General features: G+C 45.3%; 1 pseudogene; it reads right to left on the minus strand.

Moving 5' to 3' along the window:
- Positions 1–1,746: 1,746 nt before the first annotated feature.
- Positions 1,747–2,189, minus strand: LOC147371858 (small ribosomal subunit protein uS10 pseudogene; annotated as a pseudogene).
- Between the last annotated feature and the right edge of the window lie 8,459 nt (positions 2,190–10,648).

Here is a 10,648-nt window from a genome sequence, read left to right on the forward strand (position 1 = left end):
TCCCACACGGCCCTTAGAAGGACCCAATACTAAGACACCTTGTTCTTAGAATTCTGGCCTACAGAACTGTGAGAAAATCATTTCCTGTTGTTTAAAGCTCTCAGTCTGTGGTCCTTCATTAAGACAGCCCTTGTAAACTAATATAAGCACTCACTGTGTGCCAGATACTGTCCTAGCGCCGGGAATAAGGCAGTGAAAAAAACCAACAGGGTCTGTCTTTCAAGCATGAGAAGTAGTCACCAAAAACACAGATAGATACAGTAACATGTCAAATCAAGATCTGTGTTGTGAGGGTTATAAAGCAAGCTAAAGAGAGAGTGTGGAATGTGTTATTTAGATTGGAGGGAGGCAGCTCAAAGAAAATTTCTCTAAGGAAGTGATATTTGAGCAGATCTTGTAATAGGTGGATCAGTGGTAAAGATCAGCCTGCAATGCAGGAGACGCAGGTTTGATCCCTGGGTCAAGAAGATCCCCTAGAGAAGTGAACCCACTCCAGTATTCTTGACTGGAGAATTCCATGGAGAGAGAGCCTGGCGGGCTACAGTCATAGGGTCGCCAAGAGTCAGACACAGCTGAGCAACTAACACTTTCACACTTCCATTGGGTTGTGCAATGCCATCACCCCCCACCCTGTTACCAGGCAATGGTTGCCACTAGACCACTGATGATTGCTTAGCCACTGGTCAGCGCCACAGTGGCCACCACCCCCTCCTCCACCAAATGAGCAGTTGTCAGTGAACAACCATTAGAGGTCCTGCTCAGCCATTGGTCAGTGCTGCAGTGGGCCCCTCCCCCAGCAAGCAACTGTCAAGGAGAAACTGTTACTGGGCACATTCAGCCAGCAGTGGGGGAGTGGTGGTCCTCAGGTGGAGAGTGAGGTAAGAGGTGGATCCTGGCCTTCTCCCCAGGACCCTACAGCTCACCTGGCCATGGGCCAGCAGCTGAACTGTGGGGGCAGAGACAGGTACAAGCTGGGGGCTGTGTGCAGTAGGGCTCCAGAGCTCTTGCCAAGGTTGGCCACTGGTCGGACCCAGGCTATGAGGTTGTGGTGAACCCCTTCCCCATCCTTGTCTTGGCAACCTAATGGCAGTGGCCATCTGCATAGGACGCAGTCAGCAGGACCTAGCCCCTGCCATTTGGGTGGCCTGAGGAGCCTGAGGGCTAGTTAGGTTGGGCACCTGGATCCCTCAGTGATGATGGCTGGGCAGGGTCTGGGGCCTTGGCCATGAGGGAGCTGCCAGTTGAGATCTCCCTCCTCTTGGCCAGGACCTGGACCTCAGAGTGGAAAGCTCATGCCTGGGGACCTTGCCCTTTCTTGTCAGAGCAGAGAAGAACAATGGATTGGTGGAGATTCACAGGAACATTGTTTACCTAACCATGACCTGACTCCAGAATAAAGGACCTGATACCAAGAAGTGTGCAACAACTAACCATACCCCTCCCTCACCATGGTGGCTCAGAGGTTAAAGTGTCTGCCTCCAATGTGGGAGACCCGGGTTCGATCCCTGGGTCGGGAAGATCCCCTGGAGAAGGAAATGGTAACCCACTCCGGTATTCTTGCCTGGAGAATCCCATGGACAGAGGAGCCTGGTGGGCTACAGTCCACGGGGTCGCAAAGAGTCGGACACGACTGAGCGACTTCACTTCACTTCACTTCCCTCATCTTTCCTAAGAAAGGGCTTTGCTGAAGGCTTTTGGGGAGATGGTTTTGTTTTTAACAACTGATTATCAATTTATTAGGTTGATTTAAGCATCTGCAGTGTAGACTTCAACCTTGACTGCAGGCTCAATGATGATGGAAGTGATTTGCTTAACAATCTCAGAGGGACTGTGCAGGTCAATGAGTTGCTTTAGGACCCTCATCTTGAAATGATCCCAAGTCTTAGATCCTTCATCACAAGGAGTTTTCCTTGCAGTTACTCTCAGAGTCTTGGTAGGCATCCAAACCCGTCCTTTCACTTTGAGACTCTTTTCCTTGGCAACCCTGATCAGGTCAGCACATGCCTTCTCCAAAAACTTGAGGTTGCAGCTGGTGAGGGTGATTCTAATCTGGTGAATTGCCATCTCTGGCTTCACGGGAGTCTTGCCTGTCTCTTTACAAGCCATAACTGTGGGGCGTCTTCCAACCAATTGGTTCCTCAGTGAGAATGAACAGCGATGAGTCAGGAGCAGGAGTGGTCTCCACTGCAGTGGTGACCACGTTTTCCTCAAAGGGTTGGGGGAGGTTCGGTTTTTTTAAGGACTGAGGCACCTGTCTCCACACATAGCCCCATGATAAACCTTTCTCTGTTCCAAACTCTGATGATTTGGCCTCAATCATTGTTTGGCCTCACTGTACATTGGGCACACAGACTTGCGTTTCTGCAACAATCTGATAAAGTGAGGGTGAAAACTATGTGGTTATCTGAGGAAAGAGGGTTCCTGGCAGACGGAACAGCAAGTAAAAGGCCCTGAGGCAGACATGTGTTTGACCTTTTTGCTCTTCCTTTAGCTGTTTTGGGAGCACAGCAAGAGAGGAGGAGTGACAGAGAAGAAGGTCAGACCACAGAAGGAGGTCAACAATGTCGATGCCAAAGAACCAAGTCTTGAAGGGCTTTAGGTTTTATTCCGTGTGATGACAGCCATCAAAGCATGTTAAGCAGAAGAATGATACAATCTGATTACTTTGTAAAGGCTTATTCTGGCTGCTGTGTGAAGAAAAGATTGGTAGTGACTCAAGAATGGAAGCAGTGAGACAAGATATTAATATATAGTAAGAGCTTGTTGCAATAATTCAAGAGAAAAGTCCTCATGGCAAGGACCAGGTTGGCAGCAGGAAAGAGAATAAGGATGAGTAAATAAATCTTCAATCTATTTCATGGTTAGACTCTACATGATTTGCTGGTAGGTTGAATATGATTTGTTTAAGAGTAAAGAATGATTTCAAGGTCTGGAGCCTGAAAAACTATGTGAATCATGATGCAGTTTATTGAGATGGAGAGCACTAAGAAAGAACAACTTTGGTAAAGAAAACTAAGAGTTCTGTTCTGGATATGTTGATTTGGAGGGGTCGATAGAATATGCAATGGGTTTAACTGGTGGCTCAGTGGTAAAGAATCTGCCTGCAATTCAGGAGACGCGGTTTGATCCATAAGTTGGGAAGATCCCCTAAAGAAGGAAATGACAACCCACTCCAGTATTCGTTCCTGAAAATCCCATGGGCAGAGGAGCCTGGCAGGCTACAGTTCACGGGGTCCAAAGAGTTGGTCACGACTAAGCAACTGAGCATGCATGCATGCATAGAACATGACAAGAGTTTATGGGAGAGGTCTGAGCTAGAGATGTAAACTGGTGAGTCTTTGGAATAAAAAATGATAGTTAAAGCCAAGATCCTGGCACCGAGAGAGCAACTGTAGAGAAGAAAAAGGTCTGAGGCCAGAGGCCTGAGGCTTCACGCTATAGAGGAATGAAAGTGGGGGTATCCAGCAACTGAACCCAAGAATGTGAGGGCCACCAAGAGCAGAGGAGCAAGCTGTCTTGGAAGCCAAGGGAGACAAGAAGGAGGGAGTGGTAGACCCTGTCAATGCTGCTCATGGGTTGAGTTAGATAAGAACTGGGAATTGCTGCTTGGTTTAGCCACCGGAGACCATTGGTGACCTCAAGGAAAATATTTTTGATAAACTGGGAAGATGACCGCCTCATTGGTGTGGGTTCCAGAGAGAATGGGTGGTGAAGAAGGGGAGAGAGAGTTATTTCATCATTCTTTCAAGGAATTTTTCTACAGAGCAAAATGAAGCAGCAGCCAGAAGAGGTGGGTTCTAGGAAGTTTTTTGTTGTTGTCTGTTTTTTTCTTTTAAGCTGGGAGATATTGTGTCTATGTCATATGCTTCAGATTTTATGCTGAAGGAAATTATCTAATAAAAAGGTGGAAATTGATGTTGTAGGAAACAGGATTCCTTTTTTTTTTTTTTTTTCCTTTTTATTTATCTATTCACTGTGCTGGGTCTTCATTGCTACACATGGGTTTTTCTCTAGTTGGGGCTGGCGGAGGCTCCTCTTCATTGTGGTCCATGGCCTTCTCACTGCAGTGGCTTCTCTTGTTGCCAAGCACAGGCTCCAGGGTGCACAGGCTCCAGTAGTTGCAGCACGTGGGCTCAGTAGATTCAGCTGTGGGCCCTGGGGCACAGGACCAGTAGATCTGGTGAAGGGACTTTAGTTGCTCTGCCACATGTGGGATCTTCCTAAATTAGGGATTGAACTGGTGTCCCCATCCACTGTACCACTATGGAGGTCCCCAGGAAACAGGGTTCTTGCAGAGCTGCTGACAGGGGTGGAATCCGTGCCTGACTGGTCCTTCACATTCAGGATGACTCACCTAGTATTGTAGAAGGAAAGACAGACCTACAGGAAGAGATGCAGAAAGGTGGGGAGATGAATGCTTGAATTCCTCAGTGAAATAGAAAGTAAGGTCATGAACTGAGGATGAGGAGAGAGGTGGGCATGGAGACAGAGGAGAAGGTGTGAAATAGTCCTCTTAGGGAGTGGGTGAGGGGTGAGCAGAGGGACTGGGAATGTCCATAGACTTGCCAGATGGGCTCACTTGAAGTCTAATATCCTAAATTTAAAGTGAGACTAGTTGGCACGGTGTATGGTTTTCTTCAGCTGTGTCTGGCTGCTTGGGTGCAAGCATGAGTAGGGAGAGAGTTAGATTTAACAGTGTTATGGTCTGAATTGTGTCCCCCACAGGTTTATATGTTTGAAGCCCTTACCCTCAGTGTCAATTGTACTTGGAGAAAGGACCTGTGAGGAGGTAATACGTATTAAACAAGGTCATAAATGTGGGCTTTAATCTCATAGAACTGGTGTCCTCATTAAAGGGGAAAGAGACAGCAAAAGGCTCTTAAATTCCACGTGTGCACAGAAGAAAGGCCATGTGAAGACACAGAGAGAAGGCAGCTGTCTGCAACCCAGGAAGGGAGTGCTCACAGAAGACTAACCCTGACGGCCTCTGGTCACCAGAACTGTGAGGAAAATGTCATTTCTGTTGCTCAAGCCCCACAGTCTGTGGAATATGGTTGTGGCAGCCTGAGCAAACTACTGCAACCAGAGATGGAGCGTTCTCAGGCAAACGTGGCAGAAGATGGAACAAGGAATGATTACAGAGGTGGATGAATGAAGAAATAGCTGTAGGCTGCTAGGCCTAGTGTGTGGAACTTGGCAATTCCTCCACCAGGGTAGCTGCTGCCAGCTACCTTCTCAGTACCTGCCTTCTTTCTCTGCCTTCCGTGACAGGTATTGCTCTAGGAAAATGCCATGCAAGTGGTAAGTTGCTCACGCTCGGTGGGCTCACAGTCAAGTGAAGGTGAGAGACACACGATAGTGTCAGTACAACATGACTAGCATTGTCATAAGACATTGACAGCGTCTTGGTCCAGAGGAGATGTCACAGAAGCGCTGTTTGAGCTGGGTGCTGAAGCTGAGCAAGAGTTTACCAGGAGAGTTTCTAGACTGAGAGAACAGGAGGCTCTGAGGAGGACAGGACACTTGAGAGAGAGCGAAGCATCTATCATGGCCTCGGTGCAAGAGGTAGGCTGTTCCTCCCTGTGGAGGTGGGGAGGGAGTGAGGAGGCGAGCTGTAGCCAGGATGTGAAAGGCCTGGAGTTGATTACGTGATAACCAGAGGGTTGATGTCATAGATTACTCTTAAAAGAAAAGATAAAACTCTGTTAGCATTGTGGAAAATAAATTACAATGGAAAAGAACTTAGCAGGCAGTTAAAATACCAATTTGGTGCTTAGGAGAAAGTGCAAGGCTGGAAAAATCCATTTCATTATCTTATATACTAATGGAAACCATGGATGTGACTGAGAAAAAGATGGCTATCACTTCCCGAGTGTGCATCACATGCCAAGCACTACACTTTACATAGATTATCTTATTTAAAGTTGACACTGGGGAGTTCCCTGATGGTTCAGTGGTTAGGACTCAGCACGATCACTGTTGTGGGCCTGGATTTAATTCCTGGCCGGGGAACTAAGATCCTGCAAACCATCTGGTATGAACAACAACATCAAAAAAAAAAAAAAAATGAAAGCAAATTTATTTATAAGATGTTATTGTTTTTTTCAGATGAACAATCTGAGTTTAGAGAGATTAAATGACTTGCCCAAACACATAGTTGATAAGTAGATTTTAACTCAAGTGGTCTGACCCCAGGGTCCCCTGCTGTCTGTCTTTTGCCTTGGACATATCTATGGTTAAGGGGTAAGCAAAAGTGGAGTCTGGGCAGAAAACACTTTTTATTTATTTATTTTATTAAAAAATTTATTGGAGTATCATTGATTTACAATATTGTGTTAGCATTGTGAATCAGTTATACGTATACATATACCCACTCTTTTTTGATTCTTTTTCCATATAGGTCGTTACAGAGTATTTGAGTTCCTTGTGCTAGAGAGTAAGTCCTTATTCGCTATCTATTTTATACATAGTAGTGTGTATATACCCCACTCCAGTACTCCTGCCTGGAAAATCCCTGGGAGGAGCCTGGTGGGCTGCAGTCCATGGAGTCGCTGAGGGTCGGACACAACTGAGTGACTTCACTTTCACTTTTCACTTTCATACATTGGAGAAGGAAATGACAACCCACTCCAGTGTTCTTGCCTGGAGAATCCCAGGGATGGGGGAGCCTGGTGGGCTGCTGTCTATGGGGTCACACAGAGTCGGACACGACTGAAGTGACTTAGCAGTAGCAGCAGCAGCAGTGTGTATATGTGAATCCCAATCTTCCAATTTATCCCTCCCCTCCCACTTCCCCCCCTAATGACCTTAAGTTTGTTTTCTACATCTGTGACTCTAAAGAAATAGTTTTTTAAAGATTTGGCAGAGAACCAAGAAAGTAGATGATTGGCATCAAAGGCTCAAAAGCATTCAAAGGGAGGTCAGTGAAGATGTGCTCTAAATAGAAGTCCAGATCACATAAGACCATGGTTGCACTTCCTGAGGGCAGACTAGGTTAACAGCAAGGCCAGAGACTGGCTGGAAATGCTGAGGAGCAAGTCAGGCAGTGGTTTGGCGTAAAAGTCATGCAGTGGGTCAGTTGGCACCTGAGGAAAGAGAGGGGTGCTGGCCACCTAGACAAGTACACAGGTGACGTCACCTTGACCAACTTATCTCCATTCCACAGTCTGGCAGACTCAGAAACAGAGTTTCTGACATGTCTCCAAGTCTCCAAGTCCATGAGAGCTTATGTTTGAAAACCAGAATGTTGATTGATTAATTGGTGCTGAGTAATAAACTACTGAGAAATCCAGATGTTCATAGTTTGCTGATGAAAGCACTATAGCTTGCTGCCAAAGCCTAACATTATAATCAAAATGTTACCAGGAAGCATGAACTCAGAGCAAGATAAGGCGACTGGTGTCCTCAGTCTATGATATCTCGTGCACCCATCTTCACCAGGGACATAGCCTCAGGTGCTCATGCTTACCAGTTATGGTTCCATCTCCTTTGAGCAGCAGTGGAGTCACGCTGACAGATTTTATTTCTCTGGATTTCTTTCTTAGAGAAACCATCCCATTCCTGTAACTTCAGTGTTTCCCAAACAATCATTCTCATACAATTTTCACAATATTTGACGTACCCATGTGCCACCAATGTGTCCCATCATTAGTTTAATTTCTAAAAATTAATTTACTTAAATTAAGAATAAAGATTTATTTTAAAAAAAGTTATGTTATGAGCATAAATGCAAAGCCAGTATCCTTTGCCACAAAGAGAAGGCAACTGTAAATCTAAAGACATAACTTTGAAAAAAAAAATCAATTATCTGTTATTCCCCCAATTCTTGAATACTAGCAATGATATGCTTACTACTCCCTGGGAAGTACTTTTCTCAAGCAACATAATGCAGTTACTACATGTATGCTTTCTCAGCAACATTCTCAATTATTGGAATGGCTCCACACTGTCCCATGCATAGGGGCAGATCTACTGTGAAACTTTATCATAAGGTTTGAACTTCAAGATTCATTATTTTTACCTGTCCTTTCCAAGCCCTTATATGTTTGTGCCTAATTTTGTGTTCTTTTTACAAGGAGAACCCCACCACTACATCTTAAGGTTTATGCCACAAATCTGTGTTCTCTCCTACTTCCAGATCATTCTGCTGCTGCTGCTAAGTCACTTCAGTCGTGTTCGACTCTGTGCGACCCCAGAGACGGCAGCCCACCAGGCTCCTCCGTCCCTGGGATTCTCCAGGCAAGAACACTGGGGTGGGTTGCCATTTCCTTCTCCAATGCATGAAAGTGAAAAGTGAAAGTGAAGTTGCTCAGTCGTGTCCGACCCTCAGCGACCCCACAGACTGCAGCCTACCAGGCTCCTCTGTCCATGGGATTTTCCAGGCTAGAGATGAATAAATTCACCTTATTTCATACTGAAGTGATTAGCTTTTTTCAGGTTCAGTAATGTCCTGCAGTTTATCCCTATAACAACTTTGTAGGGAAAGAGATATTTGATAAGTCACTTGAAGAGTGAAGGGAAGGGTGATGTTTAGACTAGAAAAACGTGGAAGTGTTTATGAAGAGAATGAGTGGAGGGAGACTAAGGTAGTCTAAAAGAGGAGGAAATTGATGGAAAGGAGGTTTACCACATGAGAGAGGGCTTGGCCTTTGAAAGAGGGACCCCTTTCCCTGTAACAGAAAGAGACAAGAAGAGATGCATCTTAGGTAGATCAACCTTAGGTAGAGGCTCTGACTTGTTTGGTCTCTAGTTTCTCTTTGGATTCTGAGAACATATCCCATGTCAAGAGTAAGGGACATGGAGATTGTGTGGGAGGTTTGAGAAGCCTGTGTTTGAAATTTTCAACATGGAGCCTGCAAGAGGGAACTCACCAGAGGCAAGAGAAAGCCTGGTAGAGTGGCTTGGATGGACCAGTTCATAGAGACGCTGGGCAGTGCAGTGGTAGGATACTTACCCAGACGATTCTGAGGCCCTCATGGTCTGGTTCTGTCATGAGTCATCAAGGAAGGAGAGAAAGGATGCCAAAGAGGCAAAGGAAATGGAGTCGCTGATAAACATGTTATAAAAGGGATTAACCAGAGAGTGGGTTGCTTACAGGTCAGAATTTGGAACCCAGGTCTTGATGAAAAGAGCATGTTTAGAGGGAAGCAGTGGAGATCATGGTCTGAGCAGAATTTCTGAATAGCTTGAGGTGCAAATATGAGTGATGACAAGGCCTAGGGTGCCAAGAAAGAGAGACTTAGAGGGATAAAGTGAAGAGCACAAAGAGATCAAGGAAGCAAGAGATCAAGGCTAGACATCATTGAGGACGATGGAAAGAATGAAGACAGAAATCTCTCCATCAGGGGACTTGATATAAGAGGAATAGAGGAACGCCTAGGCTTCCTGGAGATGGGAAGTACAGAATGGAGAGAAGGGGAATAACATGTCCATGTCCTCATCTCCAAAACCTGTAAACCTATTACCTTGAATAGCAAAAAGGATTTTGCAGATGTGGTTAAGTCAAGGATTCTGTGGAAGGGAGATCATCCTGGATTATCCAGATAGGATCAACATAATCACAAGGATGCTTAAAAGAGAGAAAGGCTGGGGGTGAGTGGGGAGGGATGGGAAGCAGAAGAGGTGTGATGACGGTGCAAGCATAGGTCTGAGTGGTGCCATCACCAGCTTGAAGATGGAGGAAGCCAAGAAATGCAAGCAGCTGATAGAAGCTGGAAAAGGCAAGGGAATGGATTCTGCCCTGGAGCCTCCAGAGGGAATGCAGACCTGTGGACACCTTGACTCCAGCCCCATGAAACCCATTTTGGACTCTGTCTTCCAGAATGCTAAGACAATAAATGTGTGATGTTTTATGCTACTTAGTTTGTGATAGTTTGCTACAGCACTTATAGGAAATAGAGATGGGAAGCTGGTTGATATGAATATTTTCAAAGGGAAGGCTTTTGAAAAAATATGGAAGAACCGTATTCTGTGGGCAGAAGCCTAAAGCCAGGAGACACTACCTCTGGCCATCAGATAGAACCTGTGTGCCCAGATGAGCTGTCTCTACTTGCAAGGGCTGCAAAGGACCTAAGAATCCTCCAGGGAAATCCAAATTTTCAGCTGAAGCCAGGAAGGAGAAGAGGTAGTAAGCAAAAAGGTTAAGAGTGTAGAGGATTATTTTAATTTTGGGCAATAGATCTAGACTTTCAAAGTGTACAGTGTAAACAATTAGAGGCCAGGTCCTGGGAGAAGACTTAACTGAATAGGAATAAAAGTACCTAACAGGATCTGTGGCCTCCATGGGTAGCATGCTGTGCACATATCATGAGCCATTGCTGAGAATCACAGGGAAGAAGGAGGCAGAGGCCAGAGATGGAACTCTGTTCAGCAGTTTTAATGAAAAGCTTTTTGGCTCCCGCTTCTACTTAGCTGGCTAGCTTTGATGCCTCTGCTGGTCTTAGTCAAATTCCAAAATTAGACATTTGCTTTTTAAGGGACTAAGACCAACTTTGTGTGGATCATATTATGTGTAATGTCAACTCATTAATACCTGTCATAAACAAGTCAGAATAAACTCATTTTTTTTTCACAAGCTATAATAAAATGTTGTTTCTGATTTTGAGAGAGTCTTGCCCATATTAGGCTTATAAGTGCTCATTGGATTTAA

The sequence above is a fragment of the Bos grunniens genome, chromosome 5 (genome assembly GCF_055505025.1).
Source record: "Bos grunniens cultivar Pamir isolate PY7600 chromosome 5, Bosgru_T2T1.0, whole genome shotgun sequence".
NCBI classification, from domain to species: Eukaryota; Metazoa; Chordata; class Mammalia; order Artiodactyla; family Bovidae; genus Bos; species Bos grunniens.